A 16,743-nucleotide genomic window follows, 5' to 3' on the forward strand; every position below is an offset into this window, starting at 1 on the left:
TAAGACAGTGACCTGCAGAGCTATGCCGAGGTTGTAAGTTCGATCCTCACCTGGAGCAGCACTGTTTGTGGAGAAGGGACTGTTCGCAAGAATCACATCTATGAACTAGCCTACAACAACCTTGGTCAGATGTTGGTTTAAACTACTGGTGTCAAACTATAAAAGCAACTTTTCACTAACTGCACAGCCTACTTCCTGTTTGATACCTTGTGTTGCTTTGGAAGAGGATATTTTTACGCAGAGGCCCCTGGCTGTAGAAGTTATCCCCAGTTGCTTCGATTGAATTGGATTTGGCTGCAACTCCTGCAATTTACTAATCAAATGTCTATGTTAGTTAATACCAGTAATATTTCTGCTTTGACATTTCAGTGTAGAATCTTCACAACAGGCATCTTGAAGGTTTTACATGTCAATCTCTTGTAGACCAGGATAACGTCCTTCATAGCAAACAGATGTAACTGGGTGGAAAAAAAATTGATTTTTGTTCTTGACTTTCCAGGCTCCAGTGGCGCAATCGGTCAGCGCGCAGTACTTATAAGACAGTGACCTGCAGAGCAATGCTGAGGTTGTGAGTTCGACTCTCACCTGGAGCAGAATGGTTTTACCTTGGTGGTTGGTGGGAGAAGTGACTGTTCACAAGACACAACTAGTGAAGAGTTCAGTCCTTCAGGTTTAGTCAGTGACTACCTTGACATTTTGTGTGTGTGTGATCCTGCACTGCCTGCTGTCGTTGTTGTTCCAGATGACCGTGCTGAGGACAGAGAGCTGGTTTAGAATCTCCATCATCTACATGCTCAGTGGCATCACTGGAAACTTGGCCTCAGCCATCTTCCTGCCTTACAGAGCAGAGGTGCAGTGTCACCATCAAAACAAAACTGTACGAGCTACACAACCACATTAAAGTAAGTAATAAAGCAACACTTTAGTGTAAAGATAATTCTACTTACTAAGTGTCAGGAATATAAAAAAATATAAATCGAGAGGCAACTTAGGGCAGTGTGAGAATATGTTCTGTAAATGGATTGCACATGAACCATTGATATTGCACAGTGAAGAGTGTAGTCCATGATGGGTGCATGTAGTTCTACTGGAAGGAGATCTGGTTGTACAGTCTTACAGCTGCAGGAAGGAACGACGAGCGGTACCTCTCCCCAGTGGTGAGGGTGGGACTACTTGCCACCAAAGACTCATTACGGTCTAAAGAAGAGCGTCACGAACAGGATTCGAACCTGTGCGGGGAAACCCCATTGGATTTCGAGTCCAACGCCTTAACCTCTCGGCCACCGTGACATGTTGACATGCAATTAATATACACATATTAGTGAAGACAGTTATGATGGGCAGAGAAAGTATATGAACTGATTGCAGAGGTACATTGTATTAAAGTATTCGACTCATTTGGGATTACCAGTTATACAGTGACACAGACACAAGGAGGTCTGAACAGTGACTGTGTATCACATATTTATGGCTATTTAGTGTAAAGAAAACATATCGTTAAAATCGAAAGTAAGAGAACCTAAACAAAACAAGTCAGTGCATTAGTTTGGCCTCGATACATTACATTTCATTTTCGCCACTTGAAAAGACTCCAGTGGTGCAATCGGTCAGCGCGAGGTGCTTATAAGACAGTGACCTGCAGAGCTATGCCGAGGTTGTAAGTTCGATCCTCACCTGGAGCAGCACTGTTTGTGGAGAAGGGACTGTTCACAAGAATCACATCTATGAACTAGCCTACAACAACCTTGGTCAGATGTTGGTTTAAACTACTGGTGTCAAACTATAACAGCAACTTTTCACTAACTGCACAACCTACTTCCTGTTTGATACCTTGTGTTGCTTTGGAAGAGGATATTTTTACGCAGAGGCCCCTGGCTGTAGAAGTTATCCCCAGTTGCTTCGATTGAATTGGATTTGGCTGCAACTCCTGCAATTTACTAATCAAATGTCTATGTTAGTTAATACCAGTAATATTTCTGCTTTGACATTTCAGTGTAGAATCTTCACAACAGGCATCTTGAAGGTTTTACATGTCAATCTCTTGTAGACCAGGATAACGTCCTTCATAGCAAACAGATGTAACTGGGTGGAAAAAAAATTGATTTTTGTTCTTGACTTTCCAGGCTCCAGTGGCGCAATCGGTCAGCGCGCAGTACTTATAAGACAGTGACCTGCAGAGCAATGCTGAGGTTGTGAGTTCGACTCTCACCTGGAGCAGAATGGTTTTACCTTGGTGGTTGGTGGGAGAAGTGACTGTTCACAAGACACAACTAGTGAAGAGTTCAGGTTTAGTCAGTGACTACCTTGACATTTTGTGTGTGTGTGATCCTGCACTGCCTGCTGTCGTTGTTGTTCCAGATGACCGTGCTGAGGACAGAGAGCTGGTTGAGAATCTCCATCATCTACATGCTCAGTGGCATCACTGGAAACTTGGCCTCAGCCATCTTCCTGCCTTACAGAGCAGAGGTGCAGTGTCACCATCAAAACAAAACTGTACGAGCTACACAACCACATTAAAGTAAGTAATAAAGCAACACTTTAGTGTAAAGATAATTCTACTTACTAAGTGTCAGGAATATAATAAATATAAAAAAATATAAATCGAGAGGCAACTTACGGCAGTGTGAGAATATGTTCTGTAAATAGATTGCACATGAACCATTGATATTGCACAGTGAAGAGTGTAGTCCATGATGGGTGCATGTAGTTCTACTGGAAGGAGATCTGGTTGTACAGTATTACAGCTGCAGGAAGGAACAACGAGCGGTACCTCTGCCCAGTGGTGAGGGTGGGACTACTTGCCACCAAAGACTCAATACGGTCTAAAGAAGAGCGTCACGAACAGGATTCGAACCTGTGCGGGGAAACCCCATTGGATTTCGAGTCCAACGCCTTAACCTCTCGGCCACCGTGACATGTTGACATGTAATTAATACACACATATTAGTGAAGACAGTTATGATGGGCAGAGAAAGTATATGAACTGATTGCAGAGGTACATTGTATTAAAGTATTCGACTCATTTGGGATTACCAGTTATACAGTGCCACAGACACAAGGAGGTCTGAACAGTGACTGTGTATCACATATTTATGGCTATTTAGTGTAAAGAAAACATATCGTTAAAATCGAAAGTAAGAGAACCTAAACAAAACAAGTCAGTGCATTAGTTTGGCCTCGATACATTACATTTCATTTTCGCCACTTGAAAAGACTCCAGTGGTGCAATCGGTCAGCGCGAGGTGCTTATAAGACAGTGACCTGCAGAGCTATGCCGAGGTTGTAAGTTCGATCCTCACCTGGAGCAGCACTGTTTGTGGAGAAGGGACTGTTCGCAAGAATCACATCTATGAACTAGCCTAAAACAACCTTGGTCAGATGTTGGTTTAAACTACTGGTGTCAAACTATAACAGCAACTTTTCACTAACTGCACAACCTACTTCCTGTTTGATACCTTGTGTTGCTTTGGAAGAGGATATTTTTACGCAGAGGCCCCTGGCTGTAGAAGTTATCCCCAGTTGCTTCGATTGAATTGGATTTGGCTGCAACTCCTGCAATTTACTAATCAAATGTCTATGTTAGTTAATACCAGTAATATTTCTGCTTTGACATTTCAGTGTAGAATCTTCACAACAGGCATCTTGAAGGTTTTACATGTCAATCTCTTGTAGACCAGGATAACGTCCTTCATAGCAAACAGATGTAACTGGGTGGAAAAAAAATTGATTTTTGTTCTTGACTTTCCAGGCTCCAGTGGCGCAATCGGTCAGCGCGCAGTACTTATAAGACAGTGACCTGCAGAGCAATGCTGAGGTTGTGAGTTCGACTCTCACCTGGAGCAGAATGGTTTTACCTTGGTGGTTGGTGGGAGAAGTGACTGTTCACAAGACACAACTAGTGAAGAGTTCAGGTTTAGTCAGTGACTACCTTGACATTTTGTGTGTGTGTGATCCTGCACTGCCTGCTGTCGTTGTTGTTCCAGATGACCGTGCTGAGGACAGAGAGCTGGTTGAGAATCTCCATCATCTACATGCTCAGTGGCATCACTGGAAACTTGGCCTCAGCCATCTTCCTGCCTTACAGAGCAGAGGTGCAGTGTCACCATCAAAACAAAACTGTACGAGCTACACAACCACATTAAAGTAAGTAATAAAGCAACACTTTAGTGTAAAGATAATTCTACTTACTAAGTGTCAGGAATATAATAAATATAAAAAAATATAAATCGAGAGGCAACTTAGGGCAGTGTGAGAATATGTCCTGTAAATGGATTGCACATGAACCATTGATATTGCACAGTGAAGAGTGTAGTCCATGATGGGTGCATGTAGTTCTACTGGAAGGAGATCTGGTTGTACAGTCTTACAGCTGCAGGAAGGAACGACGAGCGGTACCTCTCCCCAGTGGTGAGGGTGGGACTACTTGCCACCAAAGACTCATTACGGTCTAAAGAAGAGCGTCACGAACAGGATTCGAACCTGTGCGGGGAAACCCCATTGGATTTCGAGTCCAACGCCTTAACCTCTCGGCCACCGTGACATGTTGACATGCAATTAATATACACATATTAGTGAAGACAGTTATGATGGGCAGAGAAAGTATATGAACTGATTGCAGAGGTACATTGTATTAAAGTATTCGACTCATTTGGGATTACCAGTTATACAGTGCCACAGACACAAGGAGGTCTGAACAGTGACCTGTGTATCACATATTTATGGCTATTTAGTGTAAAGAAAACATATCGTTAAAATCGAAAGTAAGAGAACCTAAACAAAACAAGTCAGTGCATTAGTTTGGCCTCGATACATTACATTTCATTTTCGCCACTTGAAAAGACTCCAGTGGTGCAATCGGTCAGCGCGAGGTGCTTATAAGACAGTGACCTGCAGAGCTATGCCGAGGTTGTAAGTTCGATCCTCACCTGGAGCAGCACTGTTTGTGGAGAAGGGACTGTTCGCAAGAATCACATCTATGAACTAGCCTACAACAACCTTGGTCAGATGTTGGTTTAAACTACTGGTGTCAAACTATAAAAGCAACTTTTCACTAACTGCACAGCCTACTTCCTGTTTGATACCTTGTGTTGCTTTGGAAGAGGATATTTTTACGCAGAGGCCCCTGGCTGTAGAAGTTATCCCCAGTTGCTTCGATTGAATTGGATTTGGCTGCAACTCCTGCAATTTACTAATCAAATGTCTATGTTAGTTAATACCAGTAATATTTCTGCTTTGACATTTCAGTGTAGAATCTTCACAACAGGCATCTTGAAGGTTTTACATGTCAATCTCTTGTAGACCAGGATAACGTCCTTCATAGCAAACAGATGTAACTGGGTGGAAAAAAAATTGATTTTTGTTCTTGACTTTCCAGGCTCCAGTGGCGCAATCGGTCAGCGCGCAGTACTTATAAGACAGTGACCTGCAGAGCAATGCTGAGGTTGTGAGTTCGACTCTCACCTGGAGCAGAATGGTTTTACCTTGGTGGTTGGTGGGAGAAGTGACTGTTCACAAGACACAACTAGTGAAGAGTTCAGTCCTTCAGGTTTAGTCAGTGACTACCTTGACATTTTGTGTGTGTGTGATCCTGCACTGCCTGCTGTCGTTGTTGTTCCAGATGACCGTGCTGAGGACAGAGAGCTGGTTTAGAATCTCCATCATCTACATGCTCAGTGGCATCACTGGAAACTTGGCCTCAGCCATCTTCCTGCCTTACAGAGCAGAGGTGCAGTGTCACCATCAAAACAAAACTGTACGAGCTACACAACCACATTAAAGTAAGTAATAAAGCAACACTTTAGTGTAAAGATAATTCTACTTACTAAGTGTCAGGAATATAAAAAAATATAAATCGAGAGGCAACTTAGGGCAGTGTGAGAATATGTTCTGTAAATGGATTGCACATGAACCATTGATATTGCACAGTGAAGAGTGTAGTCCATGATGGGTGCATGTAGTTCTACTGGAAGGAGATCTGGTTGTACAGTCTTACAGCTGCAGGAAGGAACGACGAGCGGTACCTCTCCCCAGTGGTGAGGGTGGGACTACTTGCCACCAAAGACTCATTACGGTCTAAAGAAGAGCGTCACGAACAGGATTCGAACCTGTGCGGGGAAACCCCATTGGATTTCGAGTCCAACGCCTTAACCTCTCGGCCACCGTGACATGTTGACATGCAATTAATATACACATATTAGTGAAGACAGTTATGATGGGCAGAGAAAGTATATGAACTGATTGCAGAGGTACATTGTATTAAAGTATTCGACTCATTTGGGATTACCAGTTATACAGTGACACAGACACAAGGAGGTCTGAACAGTGACTGTGTATCACATATTTATGGCTATTTAGTGTAAAGAAAACATATCGTTAAAATCGAAAGTAAGAGAACCTAAACAAAACAAGTCAGTGCATTAGTTTGGCCTCGATACATTACATTTCATTTTCGCCACTTGAAAAGACTCCAGTGGTGCAATCGGTCAGCGCGAGGTGCTTATAAGACAGTGACCTGCAGAGCTATGCCGAGGTTGTAAGTTCGATCCTCACCTGGAGCAGCACTGTTTGTGGAGAAGGGACTGTTCACAAGAATCACATCTATGAACTAGCCTACAACAACCTTGGTCAGATGTTGGTTTAAACTACTGGTGTCAAACTATAACAGCAACTTTTCACTAACTGCACAACCTACTTCCTGTTTGATACCTTGTGTTGCTTTGGAAGAGGATATTTTTACGCAGAGGCCCCTGGCTGTAGAAGTTATCCCCAGTTGCTTCGATTGAATTGGATTTGGCTGCAACTCCTGCAATTTACTAATCAAATGTCTATGTTAGTTAATACCAGTAATATTTCTGCTTTGACATTTCAGTGTAGAATCTTCACAACAGGCATCTTGAAGGTTTTACATGTCAATCTCTTGTAGACCAGGATAACGTCCTTCATAGCAAACAGATGTAACTGGGTGGAAAAAAAATTGATTTTTGTTCTTGACTTTCCAGGCTCCAGTGGCGCAATCGGTCAGCGCGCAGTACTTATAAGACAGTGACCTGCAGAGCAATGCTGAGGTTGTGAGTTCGACTCTCACCTGGAGCAGAATGGTTTTACCTTGGTGGTTGGTGGGAGAAGTGACTGTTCACAAGACACAACTAGTGAAGAGTTCAGGTTTAGTCAGTGACTACCTTGACATTTTGTGTGTGTGTGATCCTGCACTGCCTGCTGTCGTTGTTGTTCCAGATGACCGTGCTGAGGACAGAGAGCTGGTTGAGAATCTCCATCATCTACATGCTCAGTGGCATCACTGGAAACTTGGCCTCAGCCATCTTCCTGCCTTACAGAGCAGAGGTGCAGTGTCACCATCAAAACAAAACTGTACGAGCTACACAACCACATTAAAGTAAGTAATAAAGCAACACTTTAGTGTAAAGATAATTCTACTTACTAAGTGTCAGGAATATAATAAATATAAAAAAATATAAATCGAGAGGCAACTTAGGGCAGTGTGAGAATATGTTCTGTAAATGGATTGCACATGAACCATTGATATTGCACAGTGAAGAGTGTAGTCCATGATGGGTGCATGTAGTTCTACTGGAAGGAGATCTGGTTGTACAGTCTTACAGCTGCAGGAAGGAACAACGAGCGGTACCTCTGCCCAGTGGTGAGGGTGGGACTACTTGCCACCAAAGACTCAATACGGTCTAAAGAAGAGCGTCACGAACAGGATTCGAACCTGTGCGGGGAAACCCCATTGGATTTCGAGTCCAACGCCTTAACCTCTCGGCCACCGTGACATGTTGACATGTAATTAATACACACATATTAGTGAAGACAGTTATGATGGGCAGAGAAAGTATATGAACTGATTGCAGAGGTACATTGTATTAAAGTATTCGACTCATTTGGGATTACCAGTTATACAGTGCCACAGACACAAGGAGGTCTGAACAGTGACTGTGTATCACATATTTATGGCTATTTAGTGTAAAGAAAACATATCGTTAAAATCGAAAGTAAGAGAACCTAAACAAAACAAGTCAGTGCATTAGTTTGGCCTCGATACATTACATTTCATTTTCGCCACTTGAAAAGACTCCAGTGGTGCAATCGGTCAGCGCGAGGTGCTTATAAGACAGTGACCTGCAGAGCTATGCCGAGGTTGTAAGTTCGATCCTCACCTGGAGCAGCACTGTTTGTGGAGAAGGGACTGTTCGCAAGAATCACATCTATGAACTAGCCTACAACAACCTTGGTCAGATGTTGGTTTAAACTACTGGTGTCAAACTATAACAGCAACTTTTCACTAACTGCACAACCTACTTCCTGTTTGATACCTTGTGTTGCTTTGGAAGAGGATATTTTTACGCAGAGGCCCCTGGCTGTAGAAGTTATCCCCAGTTGCTTCGATTGAATTGGATTTGGCTGCAACTCCTGCAATTTACTAATCAAATGTCTATGTTAGTTAATACCAGTAATATTTCTGCTTTGACATTTCAGTGTAGAATCTTCACAACAGGCATCTTGAAGGTTTTACATGTCAATCTCTTGTAGACCAGGATAACGTCCTTCATAGCAAACAGATGTAACTGGGTGGAAAAAAAATTGATTTTTGTTCTTGACTTTCCAGGCCCCAGTGGCGCAATCGGTCAGCGCGCAGTACTTATAAGACAGTGACCTGCAGAGCGATGCTGAGGTTGGGAGTTCGACTCTCACCTGGAGCAGAATGCTTTTACCTTGGTGGTTGGTGGGAGAAGTGACTGTTCACAAGACACAACTAGTGAAGAGTTCAGGTTTAGTCAGTGACTACCTTGACATTTTGTGTGTGTGTGATCCTGCACTGCCTGCTGTCGTTGTTGTTCCAGATGACCGTGCTGAGGACAGAGAGCTGGTTTAGAATCTCCATCATCTACATGCTCAGTGGCATCACTGGAAACTTGGCCTCAGCCATCTTCCTGCCTTACAGAGCAGAGGTGCAGTGTCACCATCAAAACAAAACTGTACGAGCTACACAACCACATTAAAGTAAGTAATAAAGCAACACTTTAGTGTAAAGATAGTTCTACTTACTAAGTGTCAGGAATATAATAAATATAAAAAAATATAAATCGAGAGGCAACTTACGGCAGTGTGAGAATATGTTCTGTAAATGGATTGCACATGAACCATTGATATTGCACAGTGAAGAGTGTAGTCCATGATGGGTGCATGTAGTTCTACTGGAAGGAGATCTGGTTGTAGAGTCTTACAGCTGCAGGAAGGAACGACGAGCGGTACCTCTGCCCAGTGGTGAGGGTGGGACTACTTGCCACCAAAGACTCAATACGGTCTAAAGAAGAGCGTCACGAACAGGATTCGAACCTGTGCGGGGAAACCCCATTGGATTTCGAGTCCAACGCCTTAACCTCTCGGCCACCGTGACATGTTGACATGTAATTAATACACACATATTAGTGAAGACAGTTATGATGGGCAGAGAAAGTATATGAACTGATTGCAGAGGTACATTGTATTAAAGTATTCGACTCATTTGGGATTACCAGTTATACAGTGCCACAGACACAAGGAGGTCTGAACAGTGACTGTGTATCACATATTTATGGCTATTTAATGTAAAGAAAACATATCGTTAAAATCGAAAGTAAGAGAACCTAAACAAAACAAGTCAGTGCATTAGTTTGGCCTCGATACATTACATTTCATTTTCGCCACTTGAAAAGACTCCAGTGGTGCAATCGGTCAGCGCGAGGTGCTTATAAGACAGTGACCTGCAGAGCTATGCCGAGGTTGTAAGTTCGATCCTCACCTGGAGCAGCACTGTTTGTGGAGAAGGGACTGTTCGCAAGAATCACATCTATGAACTAGCCTACAACAACCTTGGTCAGATGTTGGTTTAAACTACTGGTGTCAAACTATAACAGCATCTTTTCACTAACTGCACAACCTACTTCCTGTTTGATACCTTGTGTTGGTTTGGAAGAGGATATTTTTACGCAGAGGCCCCTGGCTGTAGAAGTTATCCCCAGTTGCTTCGATTGAATTGGATTTGGCTGCAACTCCTGCAATTTACTAATCAAATGTCTATGTTAGTTAATACCAGTAATATTTCTGCTTTGACATTTCAGTGTAGAATCTTCACAACAGGCATCTTGAAGGTTTTACATGTCAATCTCTTGTAGACCAGGATAACGTCCTTCATAGCAAACAGATGTAACTGGGTGGAAAAAAAATTGATTTTTGTTCTTGACTTTCCAGGCTCCAGTGGCGCAATCGGTCAGCGCGCAGTACTTATAAGACAGTGACCTGCAGAGCAATGCTGAGGTTGTGAGTTCGACTCTCACCTGGAGCAGAATTGTTTTACCTTGGTGGTTGGTGGGAGAAGTGACTGTTCACAAGACACAACTAGTGAAGAGTTCAGGTTTAGTCAGTGACTACCTTGACATTTTGTGTGTGTGTGATCCTGCACTGCCTGCTGTCGTTGTTGTTCCAGATGACCGTGCTGAGGACAGAGAGCTGGTTGAGAATCTCCATCATCTACATGCTCAGTGGCATCACTGGAAACTTGGCCTCAGCCATCTTCCTGCCTTACAGAGCAGAGGTGCAGTGTCACCATCAAAACAAAACTGTACGAGCTACACAACCACATTAAAGTAAGTAATAAAGCAACACTTTAGTGTAAAGATAATTCTACTTACTAAGTGTCAGGAATATAATAAATATAAAAAAATATAAATCGAGAGGCAACTTAGGGCAGTGTGAGAATATGTTCTGTAAATGGATTGCACATGAACCATTGATATTGCACAGTGAAGAGTGTAGTCCATGATGGGTGCATGTAGTTCTACTGGAAGGAGATCTGGTTGTACAGTCTTACAGCTGCAGGAAGGAACGACGAGCGGTACCTCTCCCCAGTGGTGAGGGTGGGACTACTTGCCACCAAAGACTCATTACGGTCTAAAGAAGAGCGTCACGAACAGGATTCGAACCTGTGCGGGGAAACCCCATTGGATTTCGAGTCCAACGCCTTAACCTCTCGGCCACCGTGACATGTTGACATGCAATTAATATACACATATTAGTGAAGACAGTTATGATGGGCAGAGAAAGTATATGAACTGATTGCAGAGGTACATTGTATTAAAGTATTCGACTCATTTGGGATTACCAGTTATACAGTGCCACAGACACAAGGAGGTCTGAACAGTGACTGTGTATCACATATTTATGGCTATTTAGTGTAAAGAAAACATATCGTTAAAATCGAAAGTAAGAGAACCTAAACAAAACAAGTCAGTGCATTAGTTTGGCCTCGATACATTACATTTCATTTTCGCCACTTGAAAAGACTCCAGTGGTGCAATCGGTCAGCGCGAGGTGCTTATAAGACAGTGACCTGCAGAGCTATGCCGAGGTTGTAAGTTCGATCCTCACCTGGAGCAGCACTGTTTGTGGAGAAGGGACTGTTCGCAAGAATCACATCTATGAACTAGCCTACAACAACCTTGGTCAGATGTTGGTTTAAACTACTGGTGTCAAACTATAAAAGCAACTTTTCACTAACTGCACAGCCTACTTCCTGTTTGATACCTTGTGTTGCTTTGGAAGAGGATATTTTTACGCAGAGGCCCCTGGCTGTAGAAGTTATCCCCAGTTGCTTCGATTGAATTGGATTTGGCTGCAACTCCTGCAATTTACTAATCAAATGTCTATGTTAGTTAATACCAGTAATATTTCTGCTTTGACATTTCAGTGTAGAATCTTCACAACAGGCATCTTGAAGGTTTTACATGTCAATCTCTTGTAGACCAGGATAACGTCCTTCATAGCAAACAGATGTAACTGGGTGGAAAAAAAATTGATTTTTGTTCTTGACTTTCCAGGCTCCAGTGGCGCAATCGGTCAGCGCGCAGTACTTATAAGACAGTGACCTGCAGAGCAATGCTGAGGTTGTGAGTTCGACTCTCACCTGGAGCAGAATGGTTTTACCTTGGTGGTTGGTGGGAGAAGTGACTGTTCACAAGACACAACTAGTGAAGAGTTCAGTCCTTCAGGTTTAGTCAGTGACTACCTTGACATTTTGTGTGTGTGTGATCCTGCACTGCCTGCTGTCGTTGTTGTTCCAGATGACCGTGCTGAGGACAGAGAGCTGGTTTAGAATCTCCATCATCTACATGCTCAGTGGCATCACTGGAAACTTGGCCTCAGCCATCTTCCTGCCTTACAGAGCAGAGGTGCAGTGTCACCATCAAAACAAAACTGTACGAGCTACACAACCACATTAAAGTAAGTAATAAAGCAACACTTTAGTGTAAAGATAATTCTACTTACTAAGTGTCAGGAATATAAAAAAATATAAATCGAGAGGCAACTTAGGGCAGTGTGAGAATATGTTCTGTAAATGGATTGCACATGAACCATTGATATTGCACAGTGAAGAGTGTAGTCCATGATGGGTGCATGTAGTTCTACTGGAAGGAGATCTGGTTGTACAGTCTTACAGCTGCAGGAAGGAACGACGAGCGGTACCTCTCCCCAGTGGTGAGGGTGGGACTACTTGCCACCAAAGACTCATTACGGTCTAAAGAAGAGCGTCACGAACAGGATTCGAACCTGTGCGGGGAAACCCCATTGGATTTCGAGTCCAACGCCTTACCCTCTCGGCCACCGTGACATGTTGACATGCAATTAATATACACATATTAGTGAAGACAGTTATGATGGGCAGAGAAAGTATATGAACTGATTGCAGAGGTACATTGTATTAAAGTATTCGACTCATTTGGGATTACCAGTTATACAGTGACACAGACACAAGGAGGTCTGAACAGTGACTGTGTATCACATATTTATGGCTATTTAGTGTAAAGAAAACATATCGTTAAAATCGAAAGTAAGAGAACCTAAACAAAACAAGTCAGTGCATTAGTTTGGCCTCGATACATTACATTTCATTTTCGCCACTTGAAAAGACTCCAGTGGTGCAATCGGTCAGCGCGAGGTGCTTATAAGACAGTGACCTGCAGAGCTATGCCGAGGTTGTAAGTTCGATCCTCACCTGGAGCAGCACTGTTTGTGGAGAAGGGACTGTTCACAAGAATCACATCTATGAACTAGCCTACAACAACCTTGGTCAGATGTTGGTTTAAACTACTGGTGTCAAACTATAACAGCAACTTTTCACTAACTGCACAACCTACTTCCTGTTTGATACCTTGTGTTGCTTTGGAAGAGGATATTTTTACGCAGAGGCCCCTGGCTGTAGAAGTTATCCCCAGTTGCTTCGATTGAATTGGATTTGGCTGCAACTCCTGCAATTTACTAATCAAATGTCTATGTTAGTTAATACCAGTAATATTTCTGCTTTGACATTTCAGTGTAGAATCTTCACAACAGGCATCTTGAAGGTTTTACATGTCAATCTCTTGTAGACCAGGATAACGTCCTTCATAGCAAACAGATGTAACTGGGTGGAAAAAAAATTGATTTTTGTTCTTGACTTTCCAGGCTCCAGTGGCGCAATCGGTCAGCGCGCAGTACTTATAAGACAGTGACCTGCAGAGCAATGCTGAGGTTGTGAGTTCGACTCTCACCTGGAGCAGAATGGTTTTACCTTGGTGGTTGGTGGGAGAAGTGACTGTTCACAAGACACAACTAGTGAAGAGTTCAGGTTTAGTCAGTGACTACCTTGACATTTTGTGTGTGTGTGATCCTGCACTGCCTGCTGTCGTTGTTGTTCCAGATGACCGTGCTGAGGACAGAGAGCTGGTTGAGAATCTCCATCATCTACATGCTCAGTGGCATCACTGGAAACTTGGCCTCAGCCATCTTCCTGCCTTACAGAGCAGAGGTGCAGTGTCACCATCAAAACAAAACTGTACGAGCTACACAACCACATTAAAGTAAGTAATAAAGCAACACTTTAGTGTAAAGATAATTCTACTTACTAAGTGTCAGGAATATAATAAATATAAAAAAATATAAATCGAGAGGCAACTTACGGCAGTGTGAGAATATGTTCTGTAAATAGATTGCACATGAACCATTGATATTGCACAGTGAAGAGTGTAGTCCATGATGGGTGCATGTAGTTCTACTGGAAGGAGATCTGGTTGTACAGTATTACAGCTGCAGGAAGGAACAACGAGCGGTACCTCTGCCCAGTGGTGAGGGTGGGACTACTTGCCACCAAAGACTCAATACGGTCTAAAGAAGAGCGTCACGAACAGGATTCGAACCTGTGCGGGGAAACCCCATTGGATTTCGAGTCCAACGCCTTAACCTCTCGGCCACCGTGACATGTTGACATGTAATTAATACACACATATTAGTGAAGACAGTTATGATGGGCAGAGAAAGTATATGAACTGATTGCAGAGGTACATTGTATTAAAGTATTCGACTCATTTGGGATTACCAGTTATACAGTGCCACAGACACAAGGAGGTCTGAACAGTGACTGTGTATCACATATTTATGGCTATTTAGTGTAAAGAAAACATATCGTTAAAATCGAAAGTAAGAGAACCTAAACAAAACAAGTCAGTGCATTAGTTTGGCCTCGATACATTACATTTCATTTTCGCCACTTGAAAAGACTCCAGTGGTGCAATCGGTCAGCGCGAGGTGCTTATAAGACAGTGACCTGCAGAGCTATGCCGAGGTTGTAAGTTCGATCCTCACCTGGAGCAGCACTGTTTGTGGAGAAGGGACTGTTCGCAAGAATCACATCTATGAACTAGCCTAAAACAACCTTGGTCAGATGTTGGTTTAAACTACTGGTGTCAAACTATAACAGCAACTTTTCACTAACTGCACAACCTACTTCCTGTTTGATACCTTGTGTTGCTTTGGAAGAGGATATTTTTACGCAGAGGCCCCTGGCTGTAGAAGTTATCCCCAGTTGCTTCGATTGAATTGGATTTGGCTGCAACTCCTGCAATTTACTAATCAAATGTCTATGTTAGTTAATACCAGTAATATTTCTGCTTTGACATTTCAGTGTAGAATCTTCACAACAGGCATCTTGAAGGTTTTACATGTCAATCTCTTGTAGACCAGGATAACGTCCTTCATAGCAAACAGATGTAACTGGGTGGAAAAAAAATTGATTTTTGTTCTTGACTTTCCAGGCTCCAGTGGCGCAATCGGTCAGCGCGCAGTACTTATAAGACAGTGACCTGCAGAGCAATGCTGAGGTTGTGAGTTCGACTCTCACCTGGAGCAGAATGGTTTTACCTTGGTGGTTGGTGGGAGAAGTGACTGTTCACAAGACACAACTAGTGAAGAGTTCAGGTTTAGTCAGTGACTACCTTGACATTTTGTGTGTGTGTGATCCTGCACTGCCTGCTGTCGTTGTTGTTCCAGATGACCGTGCTGAGGACAGAGAGCTGGTTGAGAATCTCCATCATCTACATGCTCAGTGGCATCACTGGAAACTTGGCCTCAGCCATCTTCCTGCCTTACAGAGCAGAGGTGCAGTGTCACCATCAAAACAAAACTGTACGAGCTACACAACCACATTAAAGTAAGTAATAAAGCAACACTTTAGTGTAAAGATAATTCTACTTACTAAGTGTCAGGAATATAATAAATATAAAAAAATATAAATCGAGAGGCAACTTAGGGCAGTGTGAGAATATGTCCTGTAAATGGATTGCACATGAACCATTGATATTGCACAGTGAAGAGTGTAGTCCATGATGGGTGCATGTAGTTCTACTGGAAGGAGATCTGGTTGTACAGTCTTACAGCTGCAGGAAGGAACGACGAGCGGTACCTCTCCCCAGTGGTGAGGGTGGGACTACTTGCCACCAAAGACTCATTACGGTCTAAAGAAGAGCGTCACGAACAGGATTCGAACCTGTGCGGGGAAACCCCATTGGATTTCGAGTCCAACGCCTTAACCTCTCGGCCACCGTGACATGTTGACATGCAATTAATATACACATATTAGTGAAGACAGTTATGATGGGCAGAGAAAGTATATGAACTGATTGCAGAGGTACATTGTATTAAAGTATTCGACTCATTTGGGATTACCAGTTATACAGTGCCACAGACACAAGGAGGTCTGAACAGTGACCTGTGTATCACATATTTATGGCTATTTAGTGTAAAGAAAACATATCGTTAAAATCGAAAGTAAGAGAACCTAAACAAAACAAGTCAGTGCATTAGTTTGGCCTCGATACATTACATTTCATTTTCGCCACTTGAAAAGACTCCAGTGGTGCAATCGGTCAGCGCGAGGTGCTTATAAGACAGTGACCTGCAGAGCTATGCCGAGGTTGTAAGTTCGATCCTCACCTGGAGCAGCACTGTTTGTGGAGAAGGGACTGTTCGCAAGAATCACATCTATGAACTAGCCTACAACAACCTTGGTCAGATGTTGGTTTAAACTACTGGTGTCAAACTATAAAAGCAACTTTTCACTAACTGCACAGCCTACTTCCTGTTTGATACCTTGTGTTGCTTTGGAAGAGGATATTTTTACGCAGAGGCCCCTGGCTGTAGAAGTTATCCCCAGTTGCTTCGATTGAATTGGATTTGGCTGCAACTCCTGCAATTTACTAATCAAATGTCTATGTTAGTTAATACCAGTAATATTTCTGCTTTGACATTTCAGTGTAGAATCTTCACAACAGGCATCTTGAAGGTTTTACATGTCAATCTCTTGTAGACCAGGATAACGTCCTTCATAGCAAACAGATGTAACTGGGTGGAAAAAAAATTGATTTTTGTTCTTGACTT

At 42.8% G+C, this 16,743-nt stretch overlaps 19 non-coding genes across 19 annotated transcripts; 9 read left to right on the plus strand and 10 right to left on the minus strand.

The window, feature by feature from the left end:
• The first annotated feature begins 499 nt into the window (after nucleotides 1-499).
• On the plus strand, nucleotides 500-593 carry trnai-uau (transfer RNA isoleucine (anticodon UAU)). The gene is made up of 2 exons: nucleotides 500-537; nucleotides 558-593. It is a non-coding gene; the product is annotated as a tRNA-Ile (tRNA).
• Nucleotides 594-1,208: 615 nt separating this feature from the next.
• On the minus strand, nucleotides 1,209-1,290 carry trnas-cga (transfer RNA serine (anticodon CGA)). Its single transcript has one exon. It is a non-coding gene; the product is annotated as a tRNA-Ser (tRNA).
• An 833-nt stretch (nucleotides 1,291-2,123) lies between these two features.
• Nucleotides 2,124-2,217, plus strand: trnai-uau (transfer RNA isoleucine (anticodon UAU)). Its single transcript has 2 exons — nucleotides 2,124-2,161; nucleotides 2,182-2,217. It is a non-coding gene; the product is annotated as a tRNA-Ile (tRNA).
• Nucleotides 2,218-2,833: 616 nt separating this feature from the next.
• trnas-cga (transfer RNA serine (anticodon CGA)) lies at nucleotides 2,834-2,915 on the minus strand. The gene has a single exon. It is a non-coding gene; the product is annotated as a tRNA-Ser (tRNA).
• Nucleotides 2,916-3,748: 833 nt separating this feature from the next.
• Nucleotides 3,749-3,842, plus strand: trnai-uau (transfer RNA isoleucine (anticodon UAU)). Its single transcript has 2 exons — nucleotides 3,749-3,786; nucleotides 3,807-3,842. It is a non-coding gene; the product is annotated as a tRNA-Ile (tRNA).
• A 616-nt stretch (nucleotides 3,843-4,458) lies between these two features.
• trnas-cga (transfer RNA serine (anticodon CGA)) lies at nucleotides 4,459-4,540 on the minus strand. Its single transcript has one exon. It is a non-coding gene; the product is annotated as a tRNA-Ser (tRNA).
• Nucleotides 4,541-5,374: 834 nt separating this feature from the next.
• trnai-uau (transfer RNA isoleucine (anticodon UAU)) lies at nucleotides 5,375-5,468 on the plus strand. Its single transcript has 2 exons — nucleotides 5,375-5,412; nucleotides 5,433-5,468. It is a non-coding gene; the product is annotated as a tRNA-Ile (tRNA).
• A 615-nt stretch (nucleotides 5,469-6,083) lies between these two features.
• trnas-cga (transfer RNA serine (anticodon CGA)) lies at nucleotides 6,084-6,165 on the minus strand. The gene has a single exon. It is a non-coding gene; the product is annotated as a tRNA-Ser (tRNA).
• An 833-nt stretch (nucleotides 6,166-6,998) lies between these two features.
• trnai-uau (transfer RNA isoleucine (anticodon UAU)) lies at nucleotides 6,999-7,092 on the plus strand. Its single transcript has 2 exons — nucleotides 6,999-7,036; nucleotides 7,057-7,092. It is a non-coding gene; the product is annotated as a tRNA-Ile (tRNA).
• Nucleotides 7,093-7,708: 616 nt separating this feature from the next.
• Nucleotides 7,709-7,790, minus strand: trnas-cga (transfer RNA serine (anticodon CGA)). The gene has a single exon. It is a non-coding gene; the product is annotated as a tRNA-Ser (tRNA).
• A 1,543-nt stretch (nucleotides 7,791-9,333) lies between these two features.
• Nucleotides 9,334-9,415, minus strand: trnas-cga (transfer RNA serine (anticodon CGA)). Its single transcript has one exon. It is a non-coding gene; the product is annotated as a tRNA-Ser (tRNA).
• An 833-nt stretch (nucleotides 9,416-10,248) lies between these two features.
• Nucleotides 10,249-10,342, plus strand: trnai-uau (transfer RNA isoleucine (anticodon UAU)). Its single transcript has 2 exons — nucleotides 10,249-10,286; nucleotides 10,307-10,342. It is a non-coding gene; the product is annotated as a tRNA-Ile (tRNA).
• A 616-nt stretch (nucleotides 10,343-10,958) lies between these two features.
• Nucleotides 10,959-11,040, minus strand: trnas-cga (transfer RNA serine (anticodon CGA)). The gene has a single exon. It is a non-coding gene; the product is annotated as a tRNA-Ser (tRNA).
• An 833-nt stretch (nucleotides 11,041-11,873) lies between these two features.
• On the plus strand, nucleotides 11,874-11,967 carry trnai-uau (transfer RNA isoleucine (anticodon UAU)). Its single transcript has 2 exons — nucleotides 11,874-11,911; nucleotides 11,932-11,967. It is a non-coding gene; the product is annotated as a tRNA-Ile (tRNA).
• Nucleotides 11,968-12,582: 615 nt separating this feature from the next.
• trnas-cga (transfer RNA serine (anticodon CGA)) lies at nucleotides 12,583-12,664 on the minus strand. The gene has a single exon. It is a non-coding gene; the product is annotated as a tRNA-Ser (tRNA).
• Nucleotides 12,665-13,497: 833 nt separating this feature from the next.
• On the plus strand, nucleotides 13,498-13,591 carry trnai-uau (transfer RNA isoleucine (anticodon UAU)). The gene is made up of 2 exons: nucleotides 13,498-13,535; nucleotides 13,556-13,591. It is a non-coding gene; the product is annotated as a tRNA-Ile (tRNA).
• A 616-nt stretch (nucleotides 13,592-14,207) lies between these two features.
• trnas-cga (transfer RNA serine (anticodon CGA)) lies at nucleotides 14,208-14,289 on the minus strand. Its single transcript has one exon. It is a non-coding gene; the product is annotated as a tRNA-Ser (tRNA).
• An 833-nt stretch (nucleotides 14,290-15,122) lies between these two features.
• Nucleotides 15,123-15,216, plus strand: trnai-uau (transfer RNA isoleucine (anticodon UAU)). Its single transcript has 2 exons — nucleotides 15,123-15,160; nucleotides 15,181-15,216. It is a non-coding gene; the product is annotated as a tRNA-Ile (tRNA).
• Nucleotides 15,217-15,832: 616 nt separating this feature from the next.
• trnas-cga (transfer RNA serine (anticodon CGA)) lies at nucleotides 15,833-15,914 on the minus strand. The gene has a single exon. It is a non-coding gene; the product is annotated as a tRNA-Ser (tRNA).
• Nucleotides 15,915-16,743: the final 829 nt, after the last annotated feature.

This window comes from Pleuronectes platessa, chromosome 21, assembly GCF_947347685.1.
Source record: "Pleuronectes platessa chromosome 21, fPlePla1.1, whole genome shotgun sequence".
Lineage (NCBI taxonomy): Eukaryota > Metazoa > Chordata > Actinopteri > Pleuronectiformes > Pleuronectidae > Pleuronectes > Pleuronectes platessa.